The sequence below is a fragment of the Cnephaeus nilssonii genome (genome assembly GCF_951640355.1).
Source record: "Cnephaeus nilssonii genome assembly, chromosome: 5".
Taxonomy (NCBI): Eukaryota; Metazoa; Chordata; class Mammalia; order Chiroptera; family Vespertilionidae; genus Cnephaeus; species Cnephaeus nilssonii.
This window is the reverse complement of record NC_137076.1, coordinates 17157029-17181452: the sequence shown is the minus strand read 5'-3', so window position 1 is coordinate 17181452 and position 24424 is coordinate 17157029. Positions and strand designations below refer to the sequence as shown.

The window sequence follows — 24424 nt, the reverse complement described above, 5'->3', positions numbered from 1 at the left end:
AAATAAAAATATCCAAGTGAATATATTTAATAGGCAATTGGGTGTATACAAATCTGGAATTTAGAAGAGATGTACAAGCTGAAGTTGTAAATTTTGGTTCATCATCAGATACCTGGTGCTTAAAGCCATGGAACTAAATAGGATCACCTTGAAGAGATGGCCGGGGAGTGAGCACTGGAGCAGTCAAACTTTTAAAAAAATAATATATTTTTATTGATTTCAGAGAGGAAAGGAGAGGAAGAGAGAGATAGAAACATCAATGATGAGAGAAAATCATTGATCAGCTCCCTCCTGCAACTCACCGAGATCCAGCCTGCAACCCTAGCATGTGCCCTGAAAGGGAATCAAACCATGACCTCCTGGTTCATAGGTCAACGCTCAACCACAGAGCCCTACCAGCTGGGCATCCAGTCAAGCTTTTAAAGTTCAAGAAGATGAGCAGGAACCAGCAAATGACATTGAAAAGGAGTAGGCAATCAGAGAGAAGGATAGCAAATACTGGAGTTCTGGAGATCAGTTAAAAGGTGTTTCAAGGAAAGAGCTGGGTCGAATTATGCTGGAAAGTAAAGTAAGAAGAGAAAGGAGAATTGACCATTGGGTTTGGCATCATGGTAGCTATCAATTACCCAAATAAAAGTAAGATTGGGGGAGTGAAAGTGACAGATTGATTGGACTTTGAGAATGGGCAGAGGAAGTAGGAACAATGAGTCAAGATGAGTCAGGCAATTTTGCTGTAAGGAAGAACACAGAAATAGAATGATCATTGGTGATGAATGTGGGGAGTTTTGTTTTTAAGTAGGAACTATTATAGTATGCGTGTAGGCTGGCAAAGTGACTCAGAAGGGAAGTAAAAACTGAGGGGCAGGAGAGAACAGGAACAACTTTATAGCAATGTCAAAGTAGGAGAGAAGGAATTCCTCCTGCACAATTGATATGTGTAGGAATTTTGGCTTAGATGGTAACGGAAAACATCTACGAGGAGGAAAGCATATGGAGATTGTAGCTGGGAAATTGGTAGATTTAGGACTGGAGCACATAGAAGTTCTCTTTGGCTGGCTGCCTCTACATTCTCAGTAAAATAAGAGGAAAAACCATCTGCTGAGAGTGAGGAGAGGTGAGGAGTTATTGGAGGTTGAGATGAAATAATCAACTGGGAGAACAAAAGAATGGAAATGTAGAAGGATTTCTGGACAGCTATAAGGGACCATTTAAATGAGTTGTTGATGCCCTAACTGGTTTGGCTCAGTGGATAGAGCATCGGCCTGCAGACTGAATGGTCCCAGGTTGGATTCCGGTCAAGGGCATGTACCTTGGTTGCGGGCACATCCCCAGTAGGGGGCATGCAGGAAGCAGCTGGTCAATGTTTCTAACTTTCTATCCCTCTCCCTTCCTCTCTGTAAAAAAAAAAAAAAAAAAAATCAATAAAATATATTTTTAAAAAAATGAGTAGTTGACTAAAGTGAAATTGTCAGCAGAAAATATGTATGTATAAACAAGGAGAGTCAGACAATAATGACCTTGTTGACATGAGCTTTAGCAAACTTTGGGGTTGAGAGAAGAGAAAGAAACAATGGTCTCAAAGTTGGCAAGGAGAAGCAAGAAGGATATCTACCCCACCCTCAGGCCGAGTGATGAAAATGGAAAGAGAATATCTACCATTAGAGAAAGCTACGGGAAAGAGGTATCTCCAGTCTCAGAGAAAGAAGGAAAAGACTATGTTCAGACAAGAGGCTGAGTATACAATGGGCTTTGCTAGTAGCAAATCAAGAATTTCAGAAGAAACTGGAAGGGTGTGTGGGGTAGGGGATGGGTAAGGGACAGTAAGATTAGGGAATGTGTAGAGTCATAAGGGGATGAGAGTCAGGAGATGATAACCTAGGAATCTTGAGACAATGAAAACAGTTATTGCGCATGATGGAATTGAGGCATGATGGGGTCTAAGACAGGTTATTACATTAAAGCTGCAAGTATTAGGGAGGGTATTTTCAAGGTATTCTTGCTGGAGCAAATGGAGTTCTGTGAAACTCCTCTTCAGTTAGACCCCATTGGCCCCAGGAGTATGGGGATCTCTATAACAAATAAATTGATCTTTAATATATCCATGAATAAAAATTATATAGCTTCTTTTCTCTTTTGTTTTGTTTTTGAAAGCTCATTGACATACATAAAGTGCACAATTTCTGAAGTGCACAATTTGATAAGTGTGATAGTGAAACCATCATCACAATCAAGATAATGAACATGTATCTACAACCCCTGAATGTTCACTCATATCCCTTTGTAAACCCTCTCGCCTGTCCCCCTCCATTCAGCCTTAAGGCAATCACTAATTCATTTCTTTGCCCTTATAGATTAAGTTGAAATTACTAGAAGGCTGTACAAACGAAATAATACAGTGTATACTCTTATTTTGTCTGGCTTCTTTCACACACACAGCATAATTAGGCTATGATTCATCCATGTGTTGAGTATAACGATACAAATAAATCCACAATTTGACATTTACACATTGAACTATGCAGGCCATTTTCATTGCACAGCTATTACAAGTAGATCTGCTCTGAACCTGCATATACAAGTCTATGTGGACATGCGATCTCATTTCCCTTTGGTAAATACCTAGGAGTAAATAGGCTGAATCATATGGGAGGTGGATGTTTTAACTGGTTTTTGTTTTGTTTTTTTTGTTTTTGCCAGTCAAAGGGAAGTTTAATCTTGCACTCCCGGGCGAGGTTCGCCGGTCCTGAGGGTAGGGCCGGAGAAGTCGTGCTGGGAGGGAGCTGAGGCACTTTTTTTATACAGGTGTTCAGTGAGGGTGGAGGACCATGAGCTGAGGGCGGGTGGAATTTCTGCCGCGGGCAGGGGTTCCAGGAATGGAGCCAATATCTGCTCCACCATTTGCCTGGAGCACTGGTCCGTCACGGGTTCCAGGAAGGGACCAGCATTTGTGTCGCCATCTGTCTGGTGCACTAGTCTGTTATCTGGGTCACCATCGGTTGCATGCATCGGCTTCTGGAATTCCTCTGACCTAACATCCCGGCCTTTTGGTGATAGGGGGCACCGAAATCGTCCTGGCTACTTCCTGCTGACCTGGGGCGAAGAGGGAGGGTTTTTTTTTTCCCTGCTTTTTATTTGGGGGTGTTTATCATATTTACAGTTAATGTTGTTACCGATATGGATAGATTTAAGTATATCACTTTGCTAGTTGTTTTTTATTTGTCCCATCTCTTATTGGTTCCCTTTTTCTCTTTTTCTGTCTTCTTTTAGATTTTTTCTTTTTATTAAGTCATTGTTCTCTCTTTTCTTGTTTATTAGCTCAAACTCTTTAGTTCTTTTATTTATTTATTTATTTATTATTTTTTTTTTACCAATTATGCTGTGAACCGTTAACTTATCACAGTCTTCATTCTAATGCTGTTATGTGATACAGCTTCACTTGTAGCGTAGGGTCTTACCATAGAATACTTTCATTTCTCTCCTGCCAACTTCTGCTTCATGTTGCCATCCATTTTCTCCTATATTGTTACTTTTGCATCAAACAGGTGATTGTTTAGACACATTTAAGTGATAAGGAAAAAACTTAACTATTTACCATTTCCAGTGGTCTTCAGTGTGTTGTGTAGGTCCATGTTTCTATCTGGTACTATTTTCTTTCTACCTTAGGGACATTTAACATTTCTTTATCCTTTCTTGTAGTCTGCAAATGCTGGTGATGAGTTCTATCACCTTTTGTATGTCTTAAAAAGTTTTTATAAAAATACCTTTGAAAGATATTTTTACTGGATATGAATTCTATGACACAGTTATATCCTTTGAGTATTTCAAAGATGCTGCTCATTAGTATCTCATGCATTTTTTCAGCAAGAAATATTCCGCCATCCTTATCTTCCTTCCTCTGCATGCATATATCTCCTTTCTCTAGCTGCTTTAAACATTTCTTTCTCACTTGCTTTGAGCAACTTGATCACGATGTGCCTTGGTGTAGTTTTCTTTTTGCTGGGTTTTATGAAGTTACAGTTTTCATATGATTTGAAAATATTTCCACCAGTTTTTTATTATACATATTTTCTGTTCCTCTAAAGCCTTCATCTCATTTAAAGTCTCTAATTACACATCTCACAGGACACTTCAAATTATCCCACAGCTCACTGAGGCTGTGTTTAATTTGGACACTTTCTACTTCTTTTTAATGTTGTATAGTATGTCTTCCGGTCTATTAATCTCTTCTTCTGCAATGCCGGCTCTGCAATGCAATTAATTCAATTCAGTTTATTTTTTATCTCAAACATTACAGTTTTCATCCCTAGGTGTTTATTTTTTGAGATAACTTCCATGTTTCTATGGAACATAGTCCTGTCTCTAGCTCTTAGAATAGATGGACTATAACTGTTTTAATGTCCTAGTGTACTCACTCTATCATTTGTGACATTTCTAGGTTGGTTGTGACTGATTGGGTTGTTTTTTTTTTACTTATGGGTCACATTTTTCTGGTTTTTACATTCCTGATAATTTTTAATTGGACACGTTGTGAATTTTACCTTGTTGGGTGCTCAAAATGCTTGTTCTTATAAATATCCCTTAGCTTTGTCTGGCATGCAGTTTCTTGGAAACAGTTTGAGCCTTTTGGGTCTTGATTTTAAGCTGTGAAGTGTTTATTTCAGAGCTAATATTGTCTACTATGGAGGCAAAACTCTTTTGTGTTTTTACTTGACAAGCTATTAATTATGCAGTTTTCTAGTCTGTGAGTTTGAGACAGACAATATTTTATTTCTGTGTGAGCTATGTAGGTACTATTTTCTCTATTCCTTTTAGAGGGTTCTTTTGTGAACATTTGGTAGTTCATTGCCCCCCCCCCCCCCCCCCCCGCCACACACACACACACACACACACACACACACACACACACTGATCCGGAGGAAACTGAAGACTCAGGGGACCCCTCAGCAGACTCTAGAGCTCCCTTCCTGTCTCTCCTTCATATCTAGTAAGTACTCTTCCTTCAAGTTCTAGCTGCTCCCTAGATACTCAGCTTTGTTTTCCAAACTCAGACTGAGCCCCCTCTCCTGCACTGCAGCCTTAACACTCTCCCCAGACATTAACCTGGATCACTGCAGGGCTCACATCATTTGTTTCCTTTCTCTCAGGGATGATTGTCTTTGTTATCTACTGTCTGTTGACTTGAAAACCATTTGTTTCATATATTTGTCTGGTTTTGTCCTTTGCTTCAGTCTCTATTATCTATTACTTCACCTTATTTGGAAGTGGAAGTCTGAAGACATCCTAGCAAAGTCCACACTTTAAAACTCATAAATGAATCTCTGGTAAGCCAATTTCAGTCCCTTTGAGGGAGATGCTCATGACTAACAATGGCCTTCCAGGGTCACTCTCTGTCTGAAGCCTGATATTTTGAATGAGGAAACTGAAATTGAGAGACTAAGTAATTGCCTAAGATTACAAGAAGGAAATGACAGGCACTAGAATCAAATCCAGGTGAGTCTTTTGCCAAAGCCCACATTCTTTACTCCATTATGCTTCTTACACCTGCGAGTGAGTTATGGAGGCCATATTTGATATCAGAGACTAAGTGACTGTAGTCCAACAAAAATACCAATATTGTGAAATCCAAAGGTCAAGTGGCAAGGAGAGTCTCAATTTAGAATAGTCTTGACTTCTGTAAACTAACTTCTCTCCTTCCTCCCTTCCTCTAATTCTCTCCTTTTTGTCCCTCCTACCATGTACTTTTACTGGATTTATCAGGTTCATCATCTGACAGTTGATTGACATTAAAGCCCTTTAGTTAGTCAGAAAAGTGGTGAAGTGGTTCTGCCAGCCATTTTTTTTAAAAAGTAAAAACAAAAGAAAATAAATGAAACTGACGATTGAAACACTGGTGACAAGGTAACTCAAATATTACTCTTCATCTGCGGCTTGAACCTCACTTTCAGTTTCTCTCCTTCAACAATAGGAGCTTCAGCATCTGCTCCACCTTCTTCACAATCTATGGAATCTGGGCTCCGTGCAATTGCCCAGCCACCTGGCCAGCCTGCCAGCAGCACAGCTAGTGTCTATGCAGATGCTGGGGTCTCAGGCTCCTGGATCTCTGTGTGTTACTCTACCAGTGTGCAGGGCAATTGGGGGTCTGGCTATGGAGATGTCAAAGTATCTGGTAGGCATAATGAGCATCCGGAGCAAGAAGGAGACTATGCAATGCCTGAATGTCTGCCTGGCCTCCTACCTGGAGAAAGTCAGGAGCCTTGAAGCTGATAATCAGAGACTGGAGAACAGAATCTTGGGACACCTGAAGAAGAGACCACCCGTCAAAGTCTGGGGGCAATATTTCAAGACCATTGAGACCCTGAGGGCTCAAATCTTTGCAAATTCTGTAGACAATGCCCGTATCGCTCTGCAGATTGCCAATGCCTATCTTGCTGCTAAAGACTTCAGAGTCAAGTATGAGATAGAGTTGGCCATGTGCCAGTGTTTGGAGAGTGACTTCAATAGGCTCTGAAAGTTATTGATGACCTCAATGTCACTCAACTGCATCTGAGACAGAGATTGAGGCTCTCAGGAAGAAGAACCATGAGGAGAAAGTAAATGGTCTACAAACCCAGATTGCCAACTCTGGGTGGACTGTGAAAATGAATGCCCCCAAATCTCAGGACCTCAGCAAGATCATGTTAGACATCGTGGCCTAGTATGAACTGGCTAAGAAGAACCAAGAGGAGCTGGACAAGTAGTGGTTTCAGCATATTGAGGACAGCACCTCAGTGGTTACCTCACAGAATGCAGAGATAAAAGCTGTTGAGATGGCACCCACAGAGCTGAGATGCAGGGTCCAGTTCATGGAGATTGACTTGGACTTGAGGAGGAATCTGAAGGTCAGTTTGGAGAACAGCCTGAGGAAGGTGGAGAAGCTCCTTGCCATGCAGATGGAACAGCTCAACGGGATCCTGCTGCACCTGGCACCAGTGGTGGCCTAGACCTGGGCAGAGGGGCAGCGCCAGGCCCAAAGGTATGAGGCCCTACTGAACGTCAAGGTCAAGCTGGAGGCTGAGATCACCACCTACTGCCTCCTGCTGGAGGAAGGCAAGGACTTCAACCTTGGTGATGCCCGAGAAAACATAGGCAGTAAAATCTCAGATATTTTTCATAGCAATATTTTTTCTTATCTATCTCTTTGGGCAAGGGAAACAAAGGAAAAAGAAACAAATGAGACTACATCAAATTAAAAAGGTTTTGCACAGCAAAGGAAAACATCAACAAAATGAAAGGACAACTCACTGAATGGGAGAACATATTTGCCAATGTTCAGTGTGTGTCATCTGATAAAAGGTTAATATCCAAAATTTATAAAGAACTTATACACCTCAACACCAAATAAAAACCACAAACAATCCAATTAAAAAAATGGGCTAAGGACATGAATAGACACTTCTCTAAAGAGGACATACAGATGACCAATAGACATATAAAAAGATTCTCAGTGTCACTAATCATCAGACAAATGCAAATTAAAACCACAATGAGATATCACCTTACACCTGTCAGAATGGCTATCAACAAACAAGTTTTGGCCAGGATGTGGAGAAAACGGCACCTTGTGCCCTGTTAGTGGGAATACAGACTGGTGCAGCCACTGTGGGAAGCAGTATGGAGTTACCTCAAAAAATTAAAAATGGAACTGCCTTATTACCCAACGATTCCACTTCTGGGAATATATTCAAAGAAGCCAGAAACACTAATTTGAAAGAATATATGTACCCCTAAGTCCCTGGCTGTGTTATTTATAACTAGAGGCCTGATGCATGAATTCGTGCACAGGTTGGGTCCCTCAGCCTAGTCAGAGATTGGGGCCAATCGGGGCTGTCACCCAGGACTGATTGGAACAGGCTGGCCAGGGGAGGGGCCGTGGGAGGTTACCTGGCCCCGGGAGGTTGGCTGTGGGAGTGCACTGACCACCCAGCTGGCCGTGGGGAGGGACCACGTGAGGTTGGCCGGCTGGCCCACCCCGATCAGGGCCATGGGGGTGGGCCATAGGAGGTTGGCTGGCCTGGGGGAGGGGCTGCAGGAGGTTGGCAGGCTGGGCCAGGGGGAGGGGCTGTGGGAGGTTGGTCGGCCACAGGAGGTTGGCTGTGGGAGCGCACTGACCACCAGGGGGCAGCTCTTGCATTGAGTGTCCGCTCCCTGGTGGTCAGTGTGTGTCATAGCAACTGGTTGACCCATCATTCCGTTGTTCGGTTGCTTAGGCTTTTATACACTGAGTGGCCAGATTATTATGATCTCTGAACGCATAATAAGCTGGCCACTCAGTGTATGTATTTATGTGTGTGTGTGTGTGTGTGTGTGTGTGTATTAGAGGCCCGGTGCATAAATTTGTGCATGGATGGGGTCCAGCCAGCCTGGCCAGGGGGAGGGGACATGGGTGGTTGGCCGGCCTGCAGGCTGGTCGAACTCCTGATCAAGGGGACAATTTGCATATTAGCCTTTTATTATATAGGATATACACTCAGTGGCCAGATTATTATGCGTTCAGAGATCATAATAATCTGGCCACTTAGTGTATATGTAGATAGCCAAGATTTGGAAGTAGCCCAAGTGCCTATCAGTGGATGCATGGATAAAAAATCTGTGGTACATATACACAATGGAATACTACTCAATTGTAAAAAAGAAGAAAATCTTACCTTTTGTGACAGCATGGGTGGACTTGCAGAGTATTATGCTAAGTGAAATAAGCCAGTCAGAGAAAGATAAATACCATATGATTTCACTTATATGTGGAATCTAACACACAAAATAAACTAACAAACAAAATAGAAACAGTCATAGATACAGAGAACAGACTGCCAGCTGTCAAAGTGGAGGGGATTTAGGGGCTGGGTGAAAAATGTGAAGGGATTAAGCAAAAAACAAAAACAAAACTCATACACAGATAACAGTATGGTGATTACCAGAGGGAAAGGGGGTGGGGAGAGGCAGGGGACGATTAAGGGAGGATAAATGGTGATGGAAAGAGACTTGACTTGGGTGGTGGACACAGGATACAATATACAGAGGATGTATTATAGAGTCATACACCTGAGTCATATATAATTTTATTAAATTCTCAGTGAGAAAGAAAATAAAAAGACAAGATGTTACCCCCAAAATGGCTCTTGTCATGTGTGAAACTGACAATGGAATACTACTCAATTGTAAAAAATTAGTAGTGAAACTGTGTAGGTTTTTTTTCTTTTAATCTGTTTAAAAGAAGCTCTGTTAAAAAATGTTTCCTAATCATCCTTTAATACGGTGTAAGATCAGGACATTAATTCCAAGTGCTTTGAATGCGGTAGGCACTCAAGTATTTGTTTGCTGAGAAAATACTCCCAAACTAACCTGCTCACATAAGAAAATAATCGACGGAACATTGGTGACAACTGCTAAATGTTTGTTAAGCATTTATTATGTGCCAGGTCCTTGCTGTGTTCTTCCTCCCTGTGGTTTTTCTGGACCAGACACCTAACCTGAAACCTCAAGCTCTTCATCAGCAAAAATGTTCTGTGGCAGGCAGCAGGGCCATCTCACAGAGATTTCTGCCACATCACAGGGCAAGGAAGGCACGGATGTCCCCGACCCTCAAGCCAGGCAGTCACCATGATTGGAGGGGCCAGACTGAAAACCAACACCAGAGTGGACAAAGAGCATCCTAGAATGCTCGTGGGGACCAGTGATGCAAAGATCTAGTCCCACTTCTCTTCATGCTGGCACTTCAGAAATTCCCGAATCTGGACACAGCACTGAGGGAGGGGCTGAGCCTCCATCGATAAGATTATTGTTACTGCAGCCAAGTGGGAGCTTAAAATAGAAATAATGCTCTGTTATGGAAAAGAAAAAAAAAAAGACAATAAAAAGACAAGCCAGACTAGGAAAAATATTTGCAAAACAAATATCTGATTAAGAACTTGTACTCAAAATGTATGAAGAACCATCACAACTTAATATTAATAAAATAAACAACCCAACATGTAAAATATTTTAAAACTCAAATGTAAATTAAAGTTTTTTTTTTGTTTGTTTTTAAATATATTTTATTGATTTTTTACAGAGAGGAAGGGAGAGGGATAGAGAGTTAGAAACATCGATGATAGAGAGACATCGATCAGCTGCCTCCTGCACACCTCCCACTGGGGATGTGCCCGCAACCAAGGTACATGCCCCTGACCGGAATCGAACCTGGGACCCTTCAGTCCGCAGACCGACGCTCTATCCACTGAGCCAAACCGGTTTCGGCTAAATTAAAGTTTTTAAATGGGCAATTAAAACTACAAATAGATTGAAAGTAAAATAAAGAAAAAATATATATTATGCAAACAATAATCATAAGAAATTTGATGTGGCTACATCAGGCAAAATAGACTTTAAAACACAAAATGTTGCTAAAGTCAGAGAGGTACATTTTCTAATAATAAAATTGCCAATCTATCAGAAAAATATTACAATTATAAACATATATACTACTAATTACAGAACACCAAAATACACGAAGGAAAACTGTCCGACATGAAAACTAAACAATTAAACAACAATAGTTGGAGATGTCTATACCCACTTTCAATAATGAATACAAAAATGAGACAGAAGATTAAAAAGTAGACTAGACCTAACAGATATCTAGAGGATATTGCAATCAACAACAACAGGATACACATTCTTCTCAAGTGCACATGGAACATTGTTCAGGATAGAAAATATGCTAGGTCATAAGACACTTCAATAAGATTACAAGATTATAAATGATGCAAAGCATGTTTTCCAACTACAGTGGAATGAAATTAATAATCATGATTTTTCTCTCATCCTTGATGTTCCTATCTCTCTCTCCTTCTCCCTTCTTCTCTGAAATTAATAAAAATATATTTAAAGAAAATCAATAGCAGGAAAAAATTGGGACACTCACAAATATGTGGAGATTAAACAACATATTCATAAATAACCAAAGGATCAATGAAGACATCAAAAGGAATTTTAGAAAATACTGTGAGATGAATGAAAATGAAGAAACAACAGGCCAAAACTTATGAGATGCAGCTAAGCAGTGGTTAGATGAAAATTTTTAGCTGTGAATGTCTATATTAAGTAATGGAGAGATATGGGTAAACTGTTTTGTTTTTTTAATTTTTTTAGTTTAAATAAATAATAAAATATATGTAGTGTGAAGTAAATTAAGAGGTTGGGACCAGCTCAGGGAGGGTCTTGGAGTCAGCGCTATTAAGTTCAGGTTTTATTTTTTAGCATTGGAAAACTTTTTTTCCAAAAAGTTAATTGAGGAATAGTTGACAAATAAAAAATGTATATATTAAGGGTGTATATATAATAGTTTAATATACAGGGTGGGGCAAACGTAGGTTTATAGTTGTTTGGATGGAAAATAGTACAATAAATAATAATACAAGAATAAGCTGTGTTTTGCGTACTCACAACTGTAAACCTACTTTTGCCTCACTCTGTATGTGATCATTGTGAAACTAATTTAGGGGAGAAGTGACTTATTTATTTATTTCAGAAATAAGACTACATGAAAGAAAGTGTGGAGACAGAAGAGATGCTGAAAGAGCATTTGGGAAGCAATCGCAAAGTAAGAGAGTTGAGGGTGAGAGACCGCCTTAGAGAACAGGGAAGTAAAAATTACACCAAGTCCTTTCCCCTGGGGGAGTAGCAGGGTGGTGGGTGTTACCAGTGACTCAGGCAGGAAACATCTTAGAAGGACTTGACTTAGTGGGTGAGAACTGAAACCATCTGTGTCCACATGACTTAGATAAGTCTGTAGACCACCTATGTCAGCATGACATAGTTCTTTGCTCCTGAAGAACTTCCAGAGAGAGATAAAACTAGAAAACAAAAAATAATTCCAATTGTTTTGGGAAATGCCTACCGATAAATTTATTGAAGATAAGGGTCTGTTCACTTGAGCAAATAGACTACTTACCAAACAAAAATCTGCTTATCAAGACTTTATCAAGAAAGTCTTGTGAAATATGAGGCTAGTTAATTCATGAGGTAACTCACCTTAGAAAGGTCTAGAATCCCCAAATCCAGGACTTAGTTTCTTATTTGACTTAGCAGCACTACATGCCATTTCTGAACACCGACCACTAAAACTTCTTTTTAAATCTGAAAGACACTATTAAGTGGTAAGGAATTAAAAGTGTGGCTAGGAAAGCAACTTTTATTGCATCCTCTCAGCCTTTAGTTAAAAGAAATAGCTATTTGTCATGAGGATGTAGAGTACAGCATAGGGAATATAGTCAATAATATTGTAATAACTGTATGGCATCAGATGGATACTAGACTGATTGGATGATCACTTCATAAATTATATAAATGTCTAATCACTATGTTATACACCTGAAATTAATATGATATTATACACTGACTATAATTTAAAAATAAATTATAAAAAGAAATAGCTATTTGTATTTCTGTCTGTCATGCACATCAAGCTTTATTCATTCAATTGTTTATCCAGTCATTAGTTAACAGGTATTTCAGTGCCTACTATGAGCCAAGCTCTATGCTAGGTGCTGGGGTTGATGTAATGGCAATAGTGCCAAGGATGGCAGGGATTACAAGGGTGCCAGCCTTATGTGGGGATTAGGGAAAACTTCCCTGAGGAAAGCTGATTTAAATTGAGTCTTGAAAGATAAATAGAAGTAATTCAGGCGAAAGTAGACTAAGAAAAGGCAAGAGAGCATCTAGGTAGTGGGCACAGCATGTTCAAAGGTCTAAAACAAAAAGGAGTTGGGAGAATGAAGAACAAAGAGAAAGCCATTGGTCCGGGAACCCAAGAAGCTCAGAAGAGAGTGGTGCACACAGCAGGGGCAAAGCCATGCAAGAACTTGGGTACCATTTAGACTTTATCCAAAGATCAATGGAAGCCACTAAACAGTTTTGCAAATGTCCAACAGTAAGGGATTTTCCCCTAAATCTACAGTCTTGGAAACTTGTGGAGAGTGGAGGGAGGTAGAGGAGGAAAATGGAAAGAACTGAAAAAAAAAAAAAATCAACTTTGGATTTTGTCTTTCTTCTCAGAAATCGACACCTTATCCATAATGAGTACAGAGCACTTTATTAGTCTCAAGATCATGGAAAACAAATAATTACTCAAAAGTTATTTGCTTACTCCATATCTGACTTTTCTTAGGGGCAAAGTGGCCCCTGCACGCTTAATTCTGAGCTTGATTTTCTTCTGAATTGACAGCACTGAGCCCCTGTTAACTGTCTTCACTTTTGGAAAACAGCGATGAGGCCTGGCAAAGGCTATGCTAGCTGCCACAGTGGAAAGTGAAGTGAAAGAGGTTAAAAACACTCATTTATTTTTCTCTTAAAATTGGAGTCTGCAAGTAGTGCACAGAGGAGGAACATACATTAGCAAATATGGTATCTGCTCTTTTTTGAAGGCAAGGCTGCATTGAATTGAGGTAAAATTGACCTAAGTGTTTGTGTTCTTATTATTAGGTCTCCAGAATGTACTGGAAGGAGTTTATAGATGAACAAATAAATGCCATGACTTCCCTTTACTTCTGGACAAAAGAGTATATGTTCAGTGAAAATATGGCTAATAAACAGATTAAATATCTTGAAATGGCACCTCTCTCTCTCTTCCTGTAATTTGTTAACAATGCTATAAAAAAAAGAGTATTTTTCCAGTAACTTGAATACCCAAAACATTATTCCCAAACACAAAATTCTATTTGGCCGGCTAGTCAATTCCAGATTCCAAACCTCCCCTCAGTGTGAATGCTGTTTTCTCAGCTTCTCCAGCCAAACAAATCCCATCCGGCATGTAAGACCTTACTTAGGCACATCTCCTTTCTCAGGCTGACTGAGGCCAAATTCTTGCTTTTCCTAAACTCAGATAGATGCTATTGTTCCACCACTCATTTGGCCCTTAGCATAACTGCTTTGTGTTGTTTCATAACATTTGCTTGGGCATCTTGTTTGCTCAGACACCAACGCTAAGGGAGAGCAAGGTCTGACACTTCTTGGGAATTCCCCTCATATTGAATTACAGGTGTTAAAAACAAACAAACAAACAAAAAAACAAGTTGCTTAACTGATGCAAATGCAAATGAAGTTGCTTCAGGTTTATTCAGCTATTTCTCTTCAGATCAAAAAAAGTATGCTCGTTTTCTTAAGTAATGCCACACAAGCTAAAAAAGATTCTGGAGGCTTTTTGCTATAAATAAGTGATAAAGATTTATTCAAGGATCTTAGGGTTTGCAAACAGGAAACACAGCTTGGCAAAAACCCAGAAGTGTTTTCTAAAAAAGAAAGAAAAGAGTTCTTATAGTAAAAAGTGCCTTTTTTTTCTTTCTTGACATTTCTATAAAGTTTTTTTTAATCAATAGCAAATATATTTGTTTCAAGTTCTCTTTTTCAAAGTGGATAGTTAGAAGGAAATTGAAAAGTGCTATTGCCACCTAAGACCAAATTATCCAAGTGCATTGTTATCTGAACTGTGACACAAGTAATGTTGGCTGACAGACTATTGAAATCTCTTTCCTTGATCACATCTACTCCTTAAAATGTATTGATATACTCAAAAGGTACGTTTTTAAAAAATGGCGATAAGCTGGAAATATAGGGGGATGCACTTTGTGAAGTGTACGATTGTCTGACCACTATGCTGTACACCTGAAACTAGTATAAAACAATATTTAATGTAAACTGTAATGAAAAATAAAATTAAAAAGTAAAAGGAAAGAAACATTGATCGGTTCCCTCCCATATGCATCCCAACTGGAGATTAAACCCACAACCTAGGTATGTGCCCTGACCAGGAATCGAACCTACAACGTCTTGCTGTACAGAATGATGCTCTAACTAACTGAGCCACCTGGTCATGGCATGGCTCACTTTATATACTTTCTGCCCAATTCTAGAATAAGCCATTTTCCTGGGAACCCTCATTTCTGTTTTTGGAGGAAGGTATTTAGAAACCAAGATATGGGTGCTGGTTGTACTCTTTGAAATTAGAATGATTTAAAGATACTTAACATAAAATGTGTCGAAATATTATATATTTCTATCATACATATTATGTATGTATATTTTATATTGCTATTTACCTAAGTAGTTATCATTTCTGGTGTTTTTCATTTGTTTGTGAAGATCCAGGTTTCTATCTAGTGTCATTTTCCTTTTGCCTGAAGGGTTTCCTTTAACATTTCTTTTTTATTTTTAAAATTTTTTATTTTTATTGATTTCAGAGAGGAAGGGAGAGGGAGGGAGAATCATTGATTGGGTGCCTCCTGCATGCCCCCTACTGGGGATCGAGCCCGCAACCCGGGCATGTGCCCTTGACCAGAACTGAACCCCGGACCCTTCAGTCCGCAGGCCAAACTGGCCAGGGCTCCTTTAACATTTCTTGATGTGCTGATGTGATAATAAATTCTTTTTGCATATACAAGTCAGAAAATGTTCTTATTTCACCTTTGTTTTTGAAATATATTTTCATAGTGTAAGTAATTCTAGTTTGACAGATATTTCCTTTCATTACTCTAAAGATATTGCTTCATTGTTTTTTTTACATTGTTTCTAACAATAAATCTATTGTCATCATTATATTTGTTCCTCCATATGCAATGTATGTTTCAGCATTGGTTTTGAGGAATTGGATTATGATGGACCTTGATGGAGTCTTCTTCATGTTTCTTGTGCTTGGGATTTGTGAGTTTATTATATTCATCAAATTTGGTCAAACATTAGTCATTATTTTCTGTCTCCCTTTTGCTCTCTCTTTTTTTAGGATTCTAATTACACAGCTTGGAGTTGTCCTACAAGTCCCTAATATGCTGTTCAGTTTCCCCCCTGAGTATTTTTCCTCTGTTATTTTGGGTAGTTTCTAATGTCTTCAAATTCACTCATCTTTTCTTCTGCAATTTCTGATTGTAGTTCATCTCATCCAGTGTTTTTAAATCTCATATAGTAGAGTTTTTATTTCTTTAAGTTCAACTTGAGTTTTTTCTAAATATGCTATGTCTCCATTTAACATGTTAAATATTTCCTCTAGCTTCTTGAACATATGAAATAAAGTTATAATAATGATTTTAATATCTTTATTTTTAATTCTATAATCTCTGTCATTTCTGGTTCCCTTCTGTGTTCTGTGGAGGACACAATGTAAGAATGAAAAGGTCTGGCGAACACCGTAGATTTACTCATGTTTTCTGAGTCAACACTGGTCTAGTGCAATTTTCCAGCCCACTGCTCTCTGGTATATAAAGATGCCCCATATGCATCTGGACATTTCATGCCCACACCTGGAATTTCTCCAAGAAGCCTTGGTTTCTTTTAGTGAGAAATAATATTTCAAGACAACAATATGGGTGCTAATTGTTACTGAGTTGTCACTATTTCTAGATTTGTTACATTGGTTGCTGCATTGCAAATGATCCCACAATCTAATGGCATGAAGCAACAATAATCTTTCATTTTCTTACACTTCTGTCATTTGGGCCAGGCTTGTGTGGACTATGAACGTCTGTTCCACATGGTGTCAGCTGGACCATCTCCACCAGGGCTGAATGGATGACAAGTTGGTGCTGTCATCTGGTAGCTCATCCTGGGCTTCAGCCAAAGGCCTTGGCTTTCTCCCTGCACGGCTTCTCCACATGGTAAAATAGGGTTGCTCACCCAGCGTGGCAGCTGGGTTCTAACAGGAAGTACCCTAAGGGTGCAAGTCTCACTGTGCAAGTACTTATTAGGCCTCTGCTTGCATGTCATTCGCTCATGTTTTATTGACTGGTCACAGTGCCTAGCCCAGAGCCGGTGTGGGAGGGAACAAAGGCAGGGAGGTGTTGATTGGGGGCCACCACAGCAGCGGTATAACCATAAAGCTTTTCCAGTAAACAGAACTTGTGTTCCTTTTAGTTATTCATTTTAAAAGATGTTTCTCGTTGTTCTATTTTTTCTTTGAATTCTAGCCACATTATTTCTGAGTTTTCCGATTCTATTTATTGTTGTTTCCTCATGTCTTTTATCATCTTCTTGATGACTTTTAATTAGTTTAAAAATAGATTAGTTTTGATGTGTTTTACTGGCACTGCCTGGGGTGCTTTTGCTGTTTGTAAGAAAGCTATGCATTTTCTCATGATCTTTTATTCTTACAATAATGTTGTATAAAATTTAACTTTGAAGTTGTTCTTTTGCCATTTTTCATGTGAAATTAGTTTTTGTGGTTTAGATGAGATTAGTTTTCTTTTAGAGAAAAACCACTTGAAAGGAGGCTAAATTCACAGAGCTTCTTTTTCTGTTGTTTGCATAGTTTAAAAGCATTTGGGACAACACCAAATGCTGGCAAGGATGTAGAGAAATGACATCACTGATACACTGCTGGTGGGAATATAAAATGGTACAGCCCATCTGGATAATAGTGTGGCAGTTCCTTAACTAACTAAACATCCTATATAATAAAAGGCCAATAGGCAAATTGACCAAACAGCAGAACGACCGGGCTATGATGTGCACTGACCACGAGGAGGCAGATGCTCAGCACAGGAGCTGCCCCCTGGTGGTCAGTGTGCCAGAAGCTGGGCTCACGGCTGGCGAGCGCAGTGCTAAGGATGTCTGACTGCCGGCTTAGGCCCGCTCCCCACCATCAGTTGGACATCCCCTGAGGGCTCCCGGACTGTGAGAGGGCACAGGCCGGGCTGAGGGACCCCCTCTCGGTCCCCCCCCCTCCGGAATGCATGAATTTTGTGCACCTGGCCTCTACTGCAACTATAATATAATCCAGGAATTACACTCTGGGGATTTTGTCTCAGAGAACTAAAGACAAAATCCTACACATGAATGTTTATAGCATCTTTATTTGTAATAACTGTAAACAGCCCAGATATCCTTAAACAGGTAAGTGGTTAAACAAAATATAGTATCCATACCATGAAATACTACTCGGTAATAAAAATAAAGGCTCTTTTAACACACATAATAACCTAGCTGAATCTACAAGAAATTACGCTGAGTGAAAAAAATCCAGTCATAAAAAGTGACTGTATGATTCCATTTATATAAAGATTTCATTTATATAATGATCTTAACATGGTCACATCAGAGAGATGAAAAGCAGATCTGTGGTTGCAAGGAGGGTGGAAGGTGTAGAGAGAGGGGAGGTAGGCAGATCCTATCTAATAATAGGCAAATATGCAAATTGACCATACCTCCGACACACCCACAAGCCATGCCCATCATCCAATCAGAGCGAGTATGCAAATTAACCCAAACCAAGATGGCTACAGCCACAGAGAGCAAGGTTTCCTAGGTAACAGAGGAAGCCAAGCTTTCCGCCTGCCCTTGCCAGGCCTAAGCCTCCACTCAAGCTACAAAGTTTTAATTATAGAAGGTAAACAAATTCAAACAAATGGCAGCAGAATGGAGCTTGAGAGAGCAGGCCAGGGTTGCCGCCGGCAACAGGGGAAGCAAAGCTTTCCGCACACCCTGGCCGGGCCCACCCGCTTAAGGCAACAAAGTTTCAATTATAACCCCAACAGAAATGGCTGCCTGCCTCGGAGGGAGCCCCAGGCTTGGCTCCGCTCCAGGCTACAAAGTTTCAGTTGTAGAAGGAAAATAAATTCCAGATACCAGGGCCTCCGCTTGGGTTGCCAGGGGGCGTGGCCGGCCTGCAAACCACCACAGGCCCCTCGCTCAGGCCGCCCCACACCCCAAGGGAACCCCCACCCTGATCCGGGATATCCTTCAGGGCAAACCAGCTGGCCCCCACCCCTGTACCAGGCCTCTATCCTATCTAATAAAAGAGTAATATGCAGATTGATCATCACTGCAACACACAATATAGCTGCCCCCATGTGGTCAAAGATCCTGCCCCCATGTGGACACAAGATGGCCACCACAAGATGGCCAGCAGGAGAGGGCAGTTGGGAGGCACCCGGCCTGCAAGGGAGGGCAGTTGAGAGGGACCAAGCCTGCAAGGGAGGGCAATTGGAGGTGATCAACCCTGCAGGAGAGGGCAGTTAGGGGTGACCAGGCTGGCAGAGGAGGGAAGTTGGGGGCAAACAGGCTGGCAGCAGAGTGGTTAGGGGGTGATCAGGCTGGCAGGCAGAAGCGGTTAGGGGCAATCAGGAAGGCAGGCAGGCAAGCAGTTGGGAGCCAGCAGTCCTGGATTGTGAGAGGGATCCTAGATTGGAGAGGGTACAGGCTGGGCTGAGGGACAACCCCCCTCCGTGCACGAATTTTGTGCACCGGGCCTCTAGTGTGGTTATAAAAAGGCAACTTGAAAGATCCTTGCGGTTTTGAAACTGTTCAGTAGCATTGAGTGGGGTGGTGGATACATTAACCTACACATGTGATAAAATTATGAAGAACTAAATATGCACACAAATGCATAGAAGTGAAACTGAGAAGATCTAAATTAGATTGGTAGATTGTATTGCCTAAAACATCTTGGTTCTGATATTATATTTTTGCAACATGTTACTATTGGAGGAAACTAAGTAAAGTATGCAAAGGATTCCTCTGCATCATATTTTAAAATTGCATGTGAATCTCCCATGATCTCAATAACATTTTCAATTTAAAAATCACACAAAATTGGGCTGTTTATTTTCAAGATTTTCTGGGTCTGTTTTTCTTCCCCACTTTCACTTGGATGTTCTCTTTTTCTTATATATTTCCTATTATATTTAATTCAGCAGTTTTCCCTCATTGTGTTCCTATTTTGGAAGATAGCCTTACTTATCTGTTTCAAAAATTCATGGGCTGCTCCAGTCTTGAAGACCTTACCATGGACTTCTTACCCTTACTTCTATTGAAGAGGGCAACGCCTCTGCCTGGTTTAGCTGTTCTTCTCACATCCACCAGCATCACTTGCCAGTGAATAGCGTTGGTTATTGTAGGATCTTCCTATTCCAAGGCTCTTGAGTTTCCCCATGGCTTTCTCTGATTTTTTTTTTTTTGTACACAGGTACCAATGCCATGTTGTATGAGCTTTGGTAGTATGCCCCTATTCACTTGCTTTTGAGGGGTTCAGGTAGAATACCTCTTCACATACTTTTGTTGCAAATATTGTCCATGGACTTTTGGTTTTGCTATCTATTTGCTCTATTTTTCGTTGGTATTTTGCAATATCTGAAATGTATGTTTTCATCACTGCTGCCATTGTCCTAGAATTCCCAAAGACACTTCTGCTTCTTGTTTTCAAATGTGTGGATATACTATCTTCCTTGATTAAATCCCACACCACTGAATGGCTTCGTTCATATCCTAGCGCTAAAGAACATACATGTACAAGGAATATTCAAAATATTTCCTGTATTTTCTAATGCAGAGCTGCCTTTCTGTCATTAAGTTTACATTGTAAGGCTAATTGCTCTCAGGGAGGAAGGTGAATACTGCTGGGGGTGAGGGGGCACAACAAGTAACTTTCCTCCTCTCTTTCTTAGTTCTGTCTGGGCCAGTAATCACATTAACATGAGACAGATTAACAGGAGAAAATGTCCAAAATTTATTAGCAGTGTACATAACGTGGTGCCATGAGAGACCCAAACACACATTGGGCAGTTGAGGCTTAGATGCAATTCTGGAGCTAAGGAGAAGGGGTGTGTGGTTTGGGACTTCAAAGGGCAATTCACATGGAGATAGAAAAGCAAATGTTGCTAAATACATGTTTGCTGGGCCACCTTTAACAATGGGATGTGGAGAGGACTTTGAACAATGGGCCTTGCAAGGTTCCTCTCTATCAGTAGTTTATATTAAACGATAGTTATCTGTGATGATATCTCCCTTCCTGGAGCAAGTCCTCTATTGAAATACCTTGTAGGCAGTTAGGAGGAAGGTCAAAGAGTTTTCCAGTCTTTCGTTTCTTAAAATAACCAGGTTAAGCCTGGCTGGTGTGGCTCCGTGGTTGAGAGTCAACCTATGAACCAGGAGGTCACAGTCTGATTCCCAGTTAGGGCACATGCCTGGGTTGTGGGCTCGATCTCCATCCAGTAGGGGGCATGCAGGAGGCAGCCAATTGATGAGTCTCTCTCATCATTGATGTTTCTATCTGTCTCTCCCTCTCCCTTCCTCTCTAAAATCAGTAAAAATATATTTTAAAAAATAACCAGCTTAAAATAATCAATGTCCCAAAAGGCACATTTTGAGGTGGCAAACTCTGCTTCCCTTCACTGCTTATAATGAAGCAACAGGTGAAAAAGAGGCAGGTTAGAAAGCAGAATTGAAATCCCCTTTAAAGAGAAAAGATAGATAATTGAAAGTGGCCCAGCCCCTTTGGCCTGGGCTTTGATCTGGGATGGTGGTTGGGACACAAGACCTTCAGAACGATGTCCACATTGGTTGAGACAGAAGTTAAAGACAAGGAAACTTGTGTCCCAATTCCTGTTAGGAATTCTGGGAGATGACCATGTAGGCTGCTCTTGTATCAACATAAGATGTCTAATACAGAATAGTGTTGGTGAGGAAAACTTTTCCACTGTACTCTTAGATTTCATAGCAGGGGGCCGGTGAATTAAATTAACAAGAGGTGATTAATGGGACAAATGGTACACAATTTTTTAAATTAATATTGATGTGTACCAGAGTTCACAAAAAGAAGTCAAACCCAAAGAAGCAATTAGACTGGGCGGTCTAATACCCTTTTGACAAGGTAAAGAGAGTTTGGGCTTCAAGGGATGATGCATTGTGGGAAAGTGACTAGAAAATATGTAGAGTAACTAATGGAAGATAAGGGCTATTTTAGCAAGATCTGTTCATGCAAACTTAGCTTGGTATTAATTCTCCATCTTTAATGACAAGTTTCTCTTCTTTCCCTGGCATGGGGAAGTTGGGCATGTTCCTCAAAGAGAAATATATACTGTTACCGAACCGAATGAGGCTCTGCCCACCTGATGAGCAGCAAAGTCAGGCACCAAACATCAAGATTTGCAATGGAGAAATGAAAGCCATCTATTTTTCTGGGTGTCAAGCAAGGAGAATGATTCTCTCTCATAATTGATGCTTCTCTCTCTCTCTCTCTTCCTCTCTCTCTCTCTCTCTCCCTTCATCTCTGAAATCAATACCAATATTCTTAAGAAAAGAGAATGGAAAACTATCACTTAAAAACCTGGAGTCCCCAGTGGCTTTTAATCGAGGTTTTTTAGGGCAAAGATTGAGGGTTAGGGGTTAGGGAGAAAGGCTGGCATGTGGAAGTGCTGGCAGGGTTGGTTTTGATTGGAAAGCTTTGGAACTTGGCCGTGTATGGTAAGAGGTGACAAGGGACTTCAGCACCGGATCTTCCTGCACAGTGGACCCGTCACTCCTGAAAGAGTTCTGGAGTTCAAGTCCCGGTCATGTCCTAGTCTTTCAGTTCCATGAGTTGGGTAAAACTTTGGTTCCTCAAGCAGCTGGAAGTCAAAGTTCTCTCCTCTGTGTGTGCTTTGGCTGCATGACTTGCAGTTTTGGTCTGTTGACTCTGAAAGGCAACTCAATATCTTGTTAGAAACTAGATAGGACCATTTGGGGTTGGTCCTGCGGTTACATACTTTTTAGGTGGGTTAGGGGAGAGCAGAGAATTTTTCCTGCATCTATTGCTTTCAGCACAAAATAATCCTTATGCCAAAGTGGCACATTTTGGGGTGGCATATTCTGATCTCCAATAGGCATAGTGGTGTGGAGGCCTGCACTAGACAAAGCTGAGACCCAGAGGACAGGCCACAGCTGGGAGAGCTGAGGTGAGGCTGAGCCCACAGGTAGAGCTAATAGAAAAAAAAGGGAAAAACGAAAGGCTTTTGTTAACTAACCTTGGAGACTGACTACTAACAGAATTTGCCCCCTGGTCTGGTGTTAAACCTCTGTCCAGCCAGATTAACAGGGAATACTCCCTCCCGTCTTAGCGGAGGCTGCCTCACTCAGCCAAGCCTCATAAGGGACTAAGATGTTAGGAATGTAAGAGACAGCAACAGATTGCTAGCCCAGCTGTTAGAGGCCAGTTAAAAGCCAGATTTTTTTTTTTACCCAAGACAGCAAAGGGTGGAAACCTCCAGTAAGGTCAGAGGCCATCAGAATCTCTCATGTGGAGTTAAAGGCTCCACACCTGGACAATTGTGTTGCTGCTTTTGGCCACTTTGGGAAGAGTCTTCGGCTCCGGGGATGGAGGAGACTTTGGGCTGAGGAGCCAATCCCCCAGCCGTCTTAGGCAGAATGGGCCATGGGACACCATGACGGACAAGGGGTCACAGGTCATTCCGGATTTTGGTCTGTGACAGCGGAGCTAGGGAGCATAGAAGACATTCATGCCTCCCTCAGCTACTAAATCTCCCTCTCAAGAGGATGAAAGGTTTTTCTCCCTCTCTTATGAGGATGAAGGTTTTTCTCCCTGAAGTCAATAGGCAATACAAGTCTCAATTCACAGTGCCTCAAGGGACTCTTTTAAAGTACATACTCTGGCCCAGCTGGGGTTGCTCAGTGGTTGAGTAAGGGACTGAGATGTTAGGAATGTAAGAGACAGAAACAGATTGCTAGCCCAGCTGTTAGAGGCCAGTTAAAAGCCAGATTTTTTTTTTTTCTTAGTTCGACCCATGAACTAAGAAGGTCACTGGTTCGATTCCTGGTCAGGGCACATGCCTGGGTTGTGGGCTCAATCCCCAGTAAGGGGCGTGCAGGAGGCAGACAATTGATGTTTCTCTCTATCCTTCTCCCTTCCCCTCTAATATCAATAAAAACATATTAAAAAATAAAGTACATACTCTGGCAAGGAATTTAACTCTGGGAAAGAACTGTCTGTTTCTAAAGTGCCAATTCCTGGTCTCCAAGAACTGTTATCTGAGCCATCTGTTGGAATGCATATTCTGAAAAATAGATCTTATCTGAGCCTAAATTACCTGAGCCAATGAGTTCAACTTAGTTCACTTATGACTGAATTATCAATGGGTTTTGCTGTATACTTGTCTCATGGAAGTATGTCTCTTAAAGTATAAGTGTATTTGTCAGTAAAGAGCCTATGTGTCTAAAAGTTATGGAGAGTGTTTGCCAATCTTGGGAAGTGCTAATTGCTTACTTTTAGCTTTTTCTCCCTACATGATCCCTCCAAAATTTGTCAGTTCTTAATAAGCAAGTCAATGGCAATATGTTTCTTTGCATACATTTAGTAAGACTAGTCTTCACTTGTGGTCTTATTAATTAAGACTTTGACTGGAATGCCATGTCTAAGAAAGACATGCCTGGATTCTGGATGTCACCAGAAAGACTTAAGGAATTCAGATTGACTTCCAAAGCCAATCAAAGTCCACTGCAGATATGCTCTAATACTTTGCTTGGTCACATGATTCATAGCAGTCTTCCCAGGTAAAGAGCAAGGTTGCTTTCCTGAAAGATGGCAAAGAAGGAACCTTAAGACATCCTGGGGACCTCAAAGACTTTAGAAATTGACCAATACCTATAGGTATTA

At 40.8% G+C, this 24424-nt stretch overlaps 1 pseudogene across 1 annotated transcript in view; it reads left to right on the top strand.

Moving 5' to 3' along the window:
- The window catches only part of LOC307100361 (keratin, type I cytoskeletal 18-like), a 41907-nt pseudogene that overhangs the window by 16220 nt on the left and 1263 nt on the right, over positions 1–24424 (top strand). The window contains exon 3 of the transcript in view: positions 5966–7128. The product of the transcript in view is annotated as a keratin, type I cytoskeletal 18-like (transcript). The remainder of the gene's footprint in view (positions 1–5965; positions 7129–24424) is intronic.